Raw genomic sequence first — 15,248 nt, 5'->3', positions numbered from 1 at the left:
ATTTCAATTTATTTCTCATATTAATGAGTGTAAGAAAAAAATGTGATCGTTTTCTTTTTGGTTTAGAAACACAAAATAATCTTAATACTTGATCAAAACTTTAATTCAAGTCAGAAATCATTTTTGATTCAACACTTTTTGCAATCATATATTTTTTTTTTATTTAGTCAGGTCACCTTAAAATCCTTGGCAGTTTTTTGTTAGAAATGGCAGTTCGCTTTGCTACGCAACGTAATAATTTATTAATTTTGTATCTTAAACCAAAAACGATTTATTTATTAACTCGAAACATTTTTTACAATTTTTTTTTTCATAAAATTAAAATAGAATTTACAGATTTTTACTTCGTTTGTTAACTTAAGACGAACCAAATACATCGTTTTTTTTTTTTAAATAATAATTTTTCTTAACATAGTTTGAACAAGATAGTTGTTACAATGATACGAAATATTAGTTTTTTTGTTGTTCAAGATTTTATTTTACTTTTTATGTACATATTTATTTTAAACATTAATTTTGTAAAATACAACTTCTCGGAATAAAATATGTTTGATAAATGATTCAATTTGTTTGTTTATTTATTACAAAATGTAAATAAATGCTTTCTGCTTTTGTTGAGGTTCGGGCTAAAAATGCCACCTACATTAGAAAGAAGGCATCTTCATTAGCATCGAGGTTTACACAAAACTTCAAAAACGAGTTGTAATATACTGTGTATGAATAGCCATACATAGAAACAATCACAATAACATGTTTCCGATGGAGCAAAAGATTTAGCTGAAAATAAAAATGTTATTGAATAATTGTCTTGGAAAATGGAGGCTCAAGATTGGCCCATAGTTGTGTGTAAAGGTTAGTAGGTGTATTGTCACTTGTCAATATTGGGGAATTTTTAGAGTTCTGAACAAGCCTCAGGACGAAGCTCAGTTGATAGATGAGCCCAACTTATTTACATTCAATTACATTTTTTGAAACAATGTTGGATTTATTGGAATCCTGCAACCTGTGTTAATTTTAAAATATAAAAATATATTCTACTGTTTTTAGGCGATTACATATAAACAACCTGAAAAAGTGGGTGGTAAATTTTTTTTTTAAATTTTAGAAAGTGAAGGAGGTTGGACACTTTAGCATATAAATTTAACTTATTATTAACTTATAAGTTATTTATAAAAATGATTTCTGGTCCGGAAGTGGATGATCATTACCACAATGATCATTTTACATTAATTATATATGTATAAGTGATCCCAACTCAAAATTATTGCTTTTTATGGCCAGCTTTTTCAAACTCTTTACACGTAATCGCCTAAAAGTGTAGAATATCATTTTAGGTAGGGGGGATTAGCAAAGGTTGCAGGACTACATTTTATCCCAACACCTTTCATTGCAGCGTTCAATTCATGTGTGTGCATATATATATATATATTAGATGAAACTTTGTTATGGTAAAAAAGCTTGAATATTCTTTGTGCTATAATGTCCAGAGTCCGTAGAGAATGGGAACGACCGATGAGACGGGTTGGAAAAACGTGGAACACCGATCGTCATGTGGTGTTATAGATTTAATGCTAGTCTCAAACTCAGTAGACATTTTAAGTCCATTTTGCATGCACAGAATCCATTTCCACAGGATTATTTTCTTACTGAAATTGGAATAGTAATGATGTCAGGACAGCGCAATGACAAACATTACTTGCAACGAGTTCAGCAGTTGATAAATTTACAGAAAGAAAACAATTTAGTTTTGCACCGGCAAGGATGGTTATATCGACAGGGACTAGGTGTTATTCATCAACCTTCAGACCCGGTACAAACAAATGTTCAGTTTAACCAATTCCATGGAAATGCACGACAAATTAAAAACAGCTTGCCCAAACAAGATAAATGGACTTTTGTTCGAACTAGTAGGACCCGAAACTCTCAATATAGCCACAGAACAGCTCCTACAGCATGTACGACTTGTTACGGTGAAAGGTTTACATCAAGAGGTGCATAGACATAGATTCCACAATACGAGACAGCAAAAAGGGGAGAGTCCTGCACAGTTTTTTAGCAAAGCTTCAGTCCTAAGCAAGGTTTTTCAATTTTACTGTCCAGTGTCCTAACAAGAGCTGCCGATTAACTATCAATTATTCAGAGGACATGGTGGCTGGCTAACTCGTAGCTGAACTTGCAAATACAGAACACTAGTACAAGTTGTTAGCCGAAGCCAATATTTTGACAACAGTGCAACAGAAATTCCACAGACTGGTTAGTCTGGAGACAATGAATATGTTGACTCCACACTTGCAAGGAAGCCTAAATGAGCATTCGATGTTTGGCTCAATGACATCCAAGAAGGGACCGTCTTGGGAGAGGGAGGAACCCAGAACCTCTCGAAATAAACTGTGTAAAGGGTGTGGGAGGACATCACACCCCAATAGGCTAAAAGGACGGAAGAACTGTCCGGCAAGGGAACTCAGATGCCATAATTACGGAATTACTGGACACTTACAAAAAGTGTGTCGAAAACCAAAAAGGTTGACAACAAAGTCAACGAATGATTCAACACAACACCAGTCAAAAATATTTAGCAGCAGAGGAGGAGGGAGACCAGCGTTTGGTGAATGAAGACAGAAATTAGCAGCAATACTACATCTTGCATGGAGCAGAGGTAGATTTAAAAAAAAACCTCCCTTCCTCCGAACTACAACCCTCCATAAAAGTCAACACAATATTAGCTACTTGTATTTTCTCTACCGCTCTCCCTCAACCCAAGACTGTACCCTAATAAATAAAGTCTCAGACAGCATAGATATAGCACTCTCCCTCAATACTAGTGCACAAGTACATGTATTTGGTGACTTCAATGTCCACCACAGTAATTGGCTAGGATTCTCTAATCACACAGATATAGCTGGTAGCACAACACATAGCTTCTCTATATCCCATTCCCTATCCCAGATGGTTACATTTCCGACACTTTCCCAGACCAGCAAGATCAACATGCCTCACTTCTAGATCTCTTTCTGACAACGGTTCCCAATGATTGTACAACAAATGCCCACAGCCCACTCGGGAATGCTGACCACGCTGTGATAATGGTAGAAATCAGCCTAAATTCTCGCCCTAAAACTGAAGACCCACTACTCAAAACAACGAAATATTACAAAAAGGTTTATTGGGAAGCCATCAGGGAACTCGGAGATGCCCCATGGCAAAATATCTTTACTCTTCCAGCGGAACAGTGTGCAAATGAGACCACTGAATGGTTCAAAACTGCAATTGAAGCACATGTTCCCGCACGGAAATTCTATAGCAAGCCCCACTCTCCCCAATGGTTTACTTCTGCTTGTGTAGCTGCCATTTGTCAAAGGCAGCATGCGTTCCACAGATTCAACCGACATAAGTCCATCTCAAATAAACAGAAGTATATAGAAGCTAGAAATAATTGTAAGAGAGTGATAGAGACAGCTAAGACAGATTACTCTGAAGCCACCAGAAAATGCATCGAAGCACAGAAATTAGGAACCTGGGATTTTTGGAAAATCTACAACAGCGTAGTAAATAATGGGCAGTCAACTATTCCCCCACTATCAAACAATCATGAGGTTGCTTGCACGGCAACTGACAAGGCTAATCTGCTTACCAGTCGGTTTGCCTCAAACTCCACGCTGGACCCGGTACATCACTCCCTCCCTGATTTTCCTTTGCAAACAGGTGCCACACTAGACGATTTGAAAATCACCCCTTCTCAGGTACATGCTATTATAAAAAACCTAGACACCTCAAAAGCATGTGGACCAGATCTCATCCCGGCTGTGCTATTAAAAAAATGCTCTGCCGAGGTTGCTCCAGTTCTCTCCAAACTTTACAACAAATCCCTTAACGAATCTTGCTTTCCCGACTGCTGGAAAACCGCTTCTGTGGTACCAGTCCTCAAGAATTCTGGTGAAAGAACTGACCCACTAAATTATCGCCCCATTCGCCTCCTCCCACTTTTTGCCAAAATATTTGAATCCTTAGCTAATCAAGCCCTAGTCCAGCACCTAACAGCCACTAAACTCCTGACTGACAAACAATATGGATTCAGGCAAGCCCGTTCAACAGCAGATATCTTAACTGTAGTTTCTTAACGTATATACCATTCATTGGACAAAACAGGGGGGGGGTAGAGCAGTAGCCCTTGATATATCTAAGGCTTTTGACAGGGTATGGCACGATGGTCTTCTAAGGAAAATTAGATCATATGAAATCACTGGAAGAATTCATAATGTAATTAAATCCTTCTTAAGTAAGAGAAAAATCCAAGTTTTCCTCAACAGTCATACATCTAAACAATATGACATAAATGCGGGAGTACCTCAGGGGTCTATCCTTGGACCTCTATTATTCCTGATATTCATAAATGAACTCCCTGATAAAATTGTATCGGAGATGGGTATATTTGCCGATGACACTACTCTCTATAACAGATATGAGGGGAAAACAAATGAACACATATCCAAGGAAATGGCAGAAACACTAGAGGATGACCTCCAATCTGTAGTGGAATGGGGACAAAAATGGATGATCACATTCAATGCTGCTAAGACTAAGCTTGTTTCCTTCAATAACTACAAGAAACCTCTACCACCATTAGCAATGGCCAAGAACACATTGCCTGAAAGTACTTCTTTTAAACTCCTCGGCCTAACGTTTACAGGGCATATGAACTGGAATAGATACATTGAGACATTGCCAAGGCTGCTGCAAAGAAGGTTGGCTCCCTCTACCGTGCTAGAAAACTACTTACGCCTGAAAGTATCCTGTACCTCTATAGGGCCACCATTCGCCCATGTATGGAGTACTGTTGTCACATCTGGGCTGGTGCATCTGCTGCTTGTCTCTTGCTCCTGGACAAGGTTCAAAAGAGAGTCACCAATCTGATAGGTCCTGAACTGTCATCTAGGCTTCAGCCTCTGTCCCAATGACGAGATGTTGCATCCCTCTGCCTGTTCTACAAATACTTTAATGGTGAATGCTCTGATGAACTGCAAACACTTGTACCCCCTCGACGTAACTACCCCCGACAAACCCGACAAGCTAGTAAGTCTCATCCCTTTACAGTAGAGATCCCTAGGTGCAAGAAAGCCTTTTACTCCAATAGTTTCTTCCCCAGAACTGCAGGTCTTTGGAACTCTCTTCTGGGATTCTGCTTTCCCAACAGTACTGATATGCAGAAGTTCAAGTGTAATGTGAACAAACATCTTTCTACTCATCTCCCTTCATAATGCCCCTGCAGATTAAGTCCCTGATAGTAGCCCCCTGCTTCAAAGTGCCTTGTTTGGGGTGAAAATTGAATTTAAAAAAAAAAAAGTATCTTTGATACCAGAGTCCCATGCCGAATTTGGGTGTGCCTTAGATAAGAGGAATTGCCATCAAATCTACCATATCCAAGCTGTCGCAGATACTGGTACTTAAACATATTTGAGTGGCCCTAAAATACTAGAAGTATTGGGATGCATTAGCAATGTGCTAATACCAACTAACCATAGGATACGTGGAATCATGGACAACCTACTATACATTAAGCGAATAATTTTTACACATATTAAAGTTAAAAGAAACCAGACAAGTTGTTTACATATCAGAGAACATGTCGGGATTTTACTCATCCGAGTCAGCATTGAAAGACTTAGAGTTAATTCCTCATGACTTCCCACACCAGATATCGAAAGCTGACATGTCAACTTCAAATAATGGAACAGCACCATCAACAGTCCTATATCAACCAGAATGCTGGAGAACGATAAAAGCAGATTTCAACACGCTTCGATCCTTCCACACGACCTGTCTTTGACGAATACTAAGGATATTCTGGCCTGAGAAGAACTCCAATGAAGACCTACTAAAAAGACGCAATCACTATGAGCCAAATCATCAAATGGTGATGGAGGTGGATTGGCATGTTATCCGGAAAGACCTACAACCAATCACAAGAACAGCATTGCACTGGACCCCAGATGGCAAAAGGAAGAGAGGAAGGCCGAGAGCAACTTGGAGAAGAACAATGGAAAGGGAGAGGAAAGCTATGCAGCATTCTTGGGGTTCACTGGCTGAGGATAGGCGGAGGTGGAAGGGATTTGTTGCTGCCCAACACACCACTGGATGTAATGGTTGATGATGATGACCATGTGGATGTCCCCAAAGAGAAATCATCCAAAAAAACCTACACAAATCCTGTTTACCCTCATTGGAAATAAAAGGGAATGTTTGGAACAATGGTTACGAGTGCATTCAATATCTGCCCCCATCAACCGTTACAAGTGATGTGAGGGAGACCACTGGATATAACATTCATGCCGGGAGTGAAACCATCAGCTGTGCACACACCCATTCCTGCCTCCCATCATTGGAGAAAGAAAGTGAAGGAAGATTTACATAGGGATGTTGTGTTGGGCATCATCGAGCCAGTACCAGCAGGTACACCTATGTTTTGGTGTTTGAGAATGGTAATTGCACCAAAAAAGGACAGGTCACCAAGAAAGATGGTAAACTTAAAAAAATCGAATGCCACTCCAATGAGGGAAACCCATCACACTCTGTCTCCATTTAACCAGGCGTCTATGATGCTCGCATGAACCAAGAAAACAGTTTTAGATGCATGGAACAGATATCACAGTTTACTGCTCTCTCCAATGGCCTGAAATGCAACCACGTTCATAACAGAGTGGGCCATTATCGGTACTCTAAAGTACTCCAAGGTTTCCATGCCTCTGGTGATGGGTACACTCGCCAGTTCAACGACACTACGATAGACATGCCCCAAAGGACTTGTTGCATTAATGATACCCTTCCCTAGGATAAAACTATGGAATCTGCTTTCTAGCACACTATGGACTATATCACCCACTGCAGCAGAAATGGAATCGTCTTTAATCCCAATAAGTTTCAATTTGCAGGTGACAATCGAATTTGTTGACTTTTTAATAATGGCTGGTGGCATAAAGCCAACTAAAAATGACTGAAACCATTCTCAACTTCCCGACACCGACGAACATCATTGGTGTCAGATCGTTGAACTGGTTAACCAGGTATCACAGGCCAATATGATGTCTTCCTTTGGAGAATTTTTATGCATGAAGGACCGCAAATTCTATTGGGATGCTACTCTAAATGAGCTTTTCGAAGAGTCAAAAAAAACATTGTTCAGAAAATTGAGGAGAAGGTCAAAACATTTAAGATAAACAGGACAACTTGCCTCTCAATGGACTGTAGCAAGATTGCAATAGGGTATTTTCTGTTTCAGAAACACTGCCAATTCCCAATAGAATTAGGATCTAACTGTGGTAAGGACCACTGGAAAATGATTTGGGCCAGATCTCGATTTACGAAGAATGCAGAATCTCGCTACTCCTCCATTGAAGGAGAGGCTCTGGCATTGATGTACGGATGTTCATTTTGGGGTGCTGAGATTTACTGGTTACAGTGGACTACCAGCCACTGGTAAAAATATTCTCAGATCAGGTCCTCGAAAACATAAAGAACCCTTGCTTGTTTTCTTTCAGAGAACAGTAGTTAATGTACAGGTTCCAAATTAAGCACGTTCTTGGAAAACTTAATGCTGCACTGGACTGCACCTCTCGATACCTGGTACCATCAAGACATAGCAGATAAAAAAACACTGATCCTATTCAGCAGATCGAGGGGACGATGCAAGCATCAATCACAGTCACATACACAAATGACCCAAAATTTAAAGCTATAACCTGGGATAGAATCGTGGCAGCTGCGGTCACTGACAAGGAATGCCGAACGTTAACAATATATATATGAGACGGGTTCCAAAAAGCACGACATGAACTGCCAGTGAAAGTCCGGCAATTCTGAGCGATGACAAGCCAATTGTATTGTTTGAAAGGGGTACCCATAAAAGGAAATAAAATTCTAATACCAAAGCCGCTTAGAGCTGAAGTCCCAGAGGTACTGCACTCTGCCCATTAAGGGGTGAATGGGATGTTAGTTAATGCTAGACAAAGATTATTTTGGCCCAGTAAGGCCACCTTTAAATCCTTGGCAGTTTTTTGTTAGAAATGGCAGTTCACTTCGTTATACATGCAACCTAATAATTTATTAATTTTGTATCTTAAACCAAAAACGATTTATATATTAACTCGAAACGTTTTTAACAAAAGTTTGTTTGTTTTTTTTTTTTGCCATAAAATTAAAATAAAATTTACAGATCTTTATTTCGTTTATTAACTTAGGACGAACCAAATACATTGTTTTAGAATAATAATTTTTTTATCCAGATGTGTGTTGTGACATGAACCGAGCAAAGAATTATGTCTTGCATTTAGAAAGACATGTTTTAACCTTTAGGTCAGTCTAATGACAATAATGTCGCCTATCGTCTTAGCCGTATAACAACATAAATGTTGTTTTACCATGTGCTTCATTCACTCAAACAAGACCGATGATGAGGGAGGGAAGGTTCTGTCATGATTTCTCCATTGCTTATGACCTCACTCAGATTGTTCACGAACCCACCCATGTGCCTGACACTGATGGCCAGTATGCAAGTCTCCTAGACCTTTTTCTCACAACCTGCCCTGAACTATGTTCAGTTTCCGTTCTGTCTTCTCTTGGATCTTCCGACCACTCTGTTGTGTCAATTAAGATAAAAATGAAATGTAATAAATCCTCAGACGTATCTTTCAATCATACAGTATTTCGATACGCTGACTGGGATAGCTTCCGTACATTTATATCGGATCTACCTCTGCATTCCATATTTAAAAAGGATGTGTCCTTTATAGTATCAAACCTGACGGAATGGTTAATTGTAGGTATAGACCGTTTCATACCCTCAAAAAAGTTCCAGCTAAAATCCAACAGCCAGCCATGGTTCTCTCTAGAATGTGCTGCTGCCATTGCGCACAGAAATCACTTTTTCCATTGCTTCCAACATAATAGATGTATGGAGACTAAAGCTGCTTTCAGGACTGCCAGCAACCATTGTAAGAAAGTAATAAAGAACACAAGAGAGTTATATATGTCCAAAGTAGCTGAGCAGCAGCTTGGTTCTCACCAGTTTTTGCAAATAGCAAACAGAATCCTGAACAGAAGCATGTGCTCTATCCCAACTATCATCAATGGACCTGAGGTAATCTCATCAGCATCAGACAAAGTCAAACTCTTTGTCAAGAACTTTGTAGCTAATTCTACCCTTTGCGACCAAGGCCGCCAACCCCCAATATTTCCTCCTGTATCAGAAAACACGCTATGTGATATATAAATATCTGTACGTGATGTTGCCAAGCTAATCAAAAACATTGATTTCAGTAAAGCAACTGGCCCTGACAGTATTCCAATTATAGTACTCAAAAAATTTAAATCAGAACTAGCACCCATACTTACAAAACTGTTTAAAGGTTGTCTTAAGGAGAATTGCTTCCCATCATCCTGGAAAATCTCATCAGTATGCCCTGTATTTAAGAATGCAGGTGATCGCTCTTCCCCCTCTCAGTACAGACCAATAAGTCTCCTGTGCCTCATGAGTAAGTTGCTGGAATCTGTGTTAAATAGAGAAGTAATCAACCATCTCAGCAAAAATAACCTTCTTAGTGACACACAATATGGTTTCTGTTCTGCTAGATCTACAGCAGATGTGCTTACAGGTATATCTCATAGGATTAGTGAATCTCTCGACAGAGGCAACATTTCTAGGGCAATTGCTCTGGACATATCAAAGGCCTTTGATAGGGTATGGCATAAAGGTTTACTTCACAAGATCTCCAGCTATGGTATAGCTGGAAATGTCTTCTCAATTATTAAATCATTTCTCTCTGATAGGTTTATAAGAGTAGTAGTTGATGGGCAAAAATCAGAAGCTCACAGTATTAATGCTGGAGTCCTTCAGGGGTCCATCCTGGGCCCAGCTCTTTTCCTGATCTACATTAATGATCTTCCAAATCACATCCTTACATCATTCGTAGACATTTATGCTGATGACACTACATCTATGGTAGCACATCTAAGACCATAAACAACCAGGTTTTCTCCGATTCTCTCTCCTCTGATCTTGAGCACATGGTACAATGGGGAAAGGGTGGCTGGTTACTTTTAATGTATCTAAAACCAAGCTTCTATCTTTACATCATCAACGTTTTGATCCCCATCTGGCATCAATTGAAATGAATTGCTGTTGTCTTGGGGAGGCCTCATGTTTTGACAAGCTTCTGGGTTTGACCTTTTCTCCTGATCTTAAATGGAACATGTACATCAAATCTGTTGCCAAGGCCGCTGGAAAAATGGTGGGATCCTTCTATTGATCCAGTAGATATCTCACTGCTGATGCAATTCTCTATCTATATAAGAGCCAGGTATGTCCAAGGACGGAGTAGTGTTGCCACATCTGGGTAGGAACTGCTAGAAAGGACTTGTCCTGCCTTGATAGAGTTCAAAATAGACTTCGTAGCCTCGTAGGAGATGTTCTTTTCTCTTCCCTACAACTTCTATCTCACAGAAGAGATGTTGCGAGTTTGTCTCTGCTTTATCGTTATTTTCATGGTAAGTACTTGACTGAGATTCAATCTATGGTCCCTCCTCGTCAAACTTTCACAAGAAACACTCATCTAGCTGAAAACACTATCAATAATTCCCCCCCACTCTTTATCTGTGCCTAAACCTAAGCGTAGATTGCATGAACAAAGCTTCTTTCTTAGAACTGTACACCTGTGGATTTGTCTTCTGTTTTCCTGCTTTCCAGCTAACTACAATATGGTTGTCTTCAAGTCCAACATAAACAAGTTCTTGATGAGCCGTTCCAATTAAGTTAACAAATTTACCGAATTTCCATTACTAACAATTACTATATTGCCAATTTACTACTGTACACTCTTAACCCTTATCCTCGAGTGGTCTCTGATCTTGATAAGTGGTTATGCCTATGTTAAAAAAAAAAATGTGTATGTAACTAAACACTCCCACTGAAAAATGGTATGGTCCGGTGACTTTATTGATGAGTGAGTGAGTTGACATTGTTATTGGGAAAGAAAATGGTGGTTCGCATGAATTCCTGTGATGAAGTCAGATGCAGTCAGAGAAATTTGCGATTATTTTTCAATGTAGAGGAAGTGATAGATATTTTGAATGATTCTGATGACAATCATGATTCCGGGAGTGCACGTGATGGTGAAAGAAGTGATTTTGAGTATTCTTAGAATGAAACTGATAATATTTATGAACCTGTTGATTCTGACTCACTGCAATCTGGAAATGATGCTGACGCCTCAGATACGGATGTTAGTGGTCAGCCAGCACCTGTGCAAGCACGTAGGCCTGCCCCGAATAATGTTCCCAGTTAGAGATCTGCAGGCTGACAAGCAACCAATCTTCCATGATTTCACTGCCCACAGTGGACCCACCTGGACTCCAATACCAACTACTTTCCCAGTGACATATTTTGAGCATGGCTTTAGGCGCTTTGGTGATGACACTGATTATCTCTGGAACTTCTTGGTAAATGAGACAAATGACTATTTTATCTGATGTCGAGCAAAATCAAAGGTGCTGCAACAGCATTCCAAAATGTGGTTCTGGAGGCCTGTTACCGTTGAAAAAATGCGTGCATTCATTGGTCTGTGTTTGAACATGGGGCTTATTAAAAGCCTACAATGCAATCATATTTCAAGGCCAAGCATTTTTCACAAGATATTCTTGTGTTTCGAAAAAACATGAAAGAAGCAACATTCAATCTAATTCTTCAATTTCTGCATGCCTCTGACAGCTTGAAGGAGCCACTGCGAATAAGTCCTAACGATACAAGTTCAAATAAGCCACTGCGAATAAGCCCTAGCAATACAAGTTCCGCAAAGTCCTGGATTATCTGACAACACGGTGGCAAAGTGTGTACAATCTGTCAAAAATAATATCAATTGATGAATCAATTACTGCTTTCAATGGCCGACATTCCCTTGTCAACTAAATTCGTATCGAAAAGCACTATTAGTGGGGACCGAAGGAGTATAATCTTGCTTATTCAGAGACTGGCTACATGCACAACATGATATATCAAACATCAGGTCTGAAAGTGTCACAGAAGGGGTAGCTATTTGATATTTGTGATAAACTTTTGCAAAATCATCATGGTAAACACCACCATTTGGTGAATGACAACTACTACAAAAGTATCCCTTTGTGTACAGAAATGCTGGAAAATGAGATTTATGTCCCGGGAACTGTCCGTGCTGATCGCCGTGGTTTACCTGAGAATATCAAGAGGAAACTGAAGATGGAAGCAAACATTGCCGCAGTGCACAATAGCCAGATGTTAGTTGTTTCTTGGATGGAGAGAAAGCAAGTTCGTTTGCTCTCAACCCATGCTGCTGCAAAGACCATTCAGAAGACCAAATATGACAACTCAAAAAAATCTATTCCTTTTGTGGTAGCTGAGTACAATGCTGGTATGGGTGGGGATCGATGTTTCTGACCAAATGATTGACACCTATGCTACAGAAAGGAGGTCTGTAACATGCTGGAAGGAAGTGTTCTTCTGTTTGATAGACAGAACTGTGACAAATTCCTATGTAATGTATCAGATGAACCTACACATCGATGGCCAAAAAATGACCCATCACAAGTTCTTGATTGGTGTGGTTGAAGGACTGATTGGCAGTTACCAGGAGCCCAGGAAAAGAGCAGGTCATCCAAGTTTGGGTAATGACCAAGCAAAATTCACAGCACGACACTTCTGTAAGACTATTCCAGAAAAAGTGAAAAATGTGTGTTGTTTGTGGGAAAAACCGAGATGAAGGTTTCAAAGGCACAAGGATTACAACTTGGTGTCATGAATGTGAAGTCGGACTATGTAAAAAAGAACGCTTCCAGGCATACCATTCATAATGAATAGGGACATATAGGGCTTAGGGACATTCTATGTCAAGGACAGGCAGTTTACTAGGCGTAAAATGGGAATATTTCATTTTATTTTGGTATCTTTAAACATTTTTATGATAAGTCACAGAATTCACTACTTTTGACCCCAAAATTAATCAAAACCATTGTGTGTTCCAGACTGACCAAAGGTTAAACACAATGGGAAGAATCATTTTGCTATTTAATGCAGATCCGTGAGAAAAAAGAATATCTGTGTAGTCGAAATACAACAAGATGACAATAGTAGTGGTTCGGACTACAGACATGTAGACATGGTCACAACAAAAGAAAAAATAAGTTCTTTAAGATCAAAAGTAATAAAGGCAGAGATGATGGTGAAAGGAAAGCCAATTATTTTTCAGCTTGATAGTGGTGTATTTATTTGCTTCCCCACTGAGCAAATTAGCCACAAGGCCGTTTTTTAATGTGGAGAGAGAGGGGGAGGGACAAGGGAAAAGGGGACCAGCTCCCGAGAGGTGGGAAATGGGAGCTGGATAGTGATTTGCCAGCTGGCTCACGTAGGGTTGCCCCTACATGGACCGGAAGATTGCCACAAGGGCAATGGTCTTTGATTGCAGCATCTGCCGGAACAGATGGTGTTTATTTGCTCCCCCACTGAGCAAATTAGGCACAAGGCCGTTTTTAATGTGAGGTAAAAACCAGCTCCCCTAAAAGGGGTCACTCTGGTTACCAAAAATAATAATTGTCCCAGTATAGAGGGTTTCCCCTCCATTGACTGGTACAAATTATCTTAAGTGCAGCATCTGCCGGAACAGATACTACACTTTGATCTTGGCCCGAAGGCCACAAAAGGTCCCTCTCACGGGGAGGAAGGTGATATTGGAGCATTTATTAATTAATATATTGAATGAGAAGCATGTGAGGGAAAAAACACTTGAACACTCAAATAAAACTTGTCATGTGGAATGAGGCAGAAATGAAGCCATTAGAGGAGTGCCAGGTGAAAATGATAAACCTCAAAATAGGACAGAAATATGCAGTAAAGTTTGTTTATTGTAAAGGTGGATTTCCACCCCCTACTTGGGGCTAATGCAATTCAGCAGATGGCACTCATCACAATCAATAATGACAGGTTCAAGAGGATTGCCAGCACCTGGGAAGCATCATAACAGAATTTAAAGATGCATTTAAGGAGGAACTGAGTGAATTACTGGGGGGGGGTACACTTGGAAGTTGATCCGAGCATATCACCAAATGTTGCAGTAACATGGAAAATATCAGTAGTACTTAAGGACAAAGTAAAAACTGAATTGAAAAACTAATAAAAAAGAAGGTGATTGAACCTGTAAATGAGTCAACACCCTGGGTAAGCATATGCTCTAGTAGTCAAGAAAAATGGATGTTTACGTATATGTATAGACCCAAGACCACTGAATAAGGCTCTTCAATATGCACATTTGCAGTTACCTGTACTGGATGATTTACTCGCAGAACTTGCAGACAGTAAAGTCCTCTCAACCTCAGATCTGTGGCATGGATGAAGCCAGTTGTAGCTTGACAGCATTTGCTACACCATATGGTCGATTTCGTTGGAAGGTATTACCATTTGGCATTATTCTGGCTCTGGAGATATTTCAGAGGCTGCTACATAACAATGTGGCTGACTTGGAGGGACTTGTTAATAAAGCAGATGATCTTCTCATCATGAGAAAAGGGAAAACAATGGAAGAAGCACTGGTGGATCATGGAGTGCAATGATTGGGAGGATTTATGAATTATCTGGCAAAGATTCTATCTCACATCTCTGACATGATGGCTCCAATTCGAAATTTAACAAAGGCAGATGTGCCATTGACATGGTCACAAATCCATGAAGAAGCTTTTGAAAAAATCCAAGAACTGGTGAGTGAAGCACCAGTATTGAAATACTATGATCACAAAAGAAACGTTTCTCATTTAGTTGTGATGCAAGTAAAAAAGGCATGGAAGCTACATTACAACAAGAAGATCAACCTTTAGCCTATATTAGTTAAGCGCTTACAGACACATAGACCAGATATGCACAGATAAAAAAAGCAACAGTACACGCATGTGAATGGTTTCACCAATATATGTTTGGTCAACAGGTCACAGTGCTGACCGATCATAAGCCATTGTAAGCCATAATGAAAAAAGAATTGAGGAAATGCCCAAAGCGACTGCAAAATATGTTGATACAGTTACAAGTTTATAATGTGATAGTTCTATACCATCTTGGCAAAAAGATTTTCCTTGCAGATACACTATCAAGGGCTATATACATGGAGTGAATAGTGAATATATAGATGATGACAATGTCAAGGAAACTGAATATATTCCTGTGACAGAGGGAATTGTGCTCAGCC

The 15,248-nt window shown here is 39.6% G+C and overlaps 2 long non-coding RNA genes across 2 annotated transcripts in view; one reads left to right on the top strand and one right to left on the bottom strand.

Moving 5' to 3' along the window:
• Window positions 1-15,248, top strand: part of LOC145246835 (uncharacterized) — a 134,536-nt gene that overhangs the window by 65,351 nt on the left and 53,937 nt on the right. The window lies entirely within an intron of this gene.
• The window catches only part of LOC145246837 (uncharacterized), a 41,682-nt gene that overhangs the window by 22,658 nt on the left and 3,776 nt on the right, over window positions 1-15,248 (bottom strand). The gene's annotated exons all lie outside the window — the stretch shown is intronic.

Source organism: Euprymna scolopes, chromosome 24 (genome assembly GCF_053919585.1).
Source record: "Euprymna scolopes isolate OS-2025 chromosome 24, ASM5391958v1, whole genome shotgun sequence".
NCBI classification, from domain to species: Eukaryota; Metazoa; Mollusca; class Cephalopoda; order Sepiida; family Sepiolidae; genus Euprymna; species Euprymna scolopes.
The sequence above is the reverse complement of the archived record's forward strand: the minus strand, read 5'-3'. Positions and strand labels throughout refer to the sequence as shown.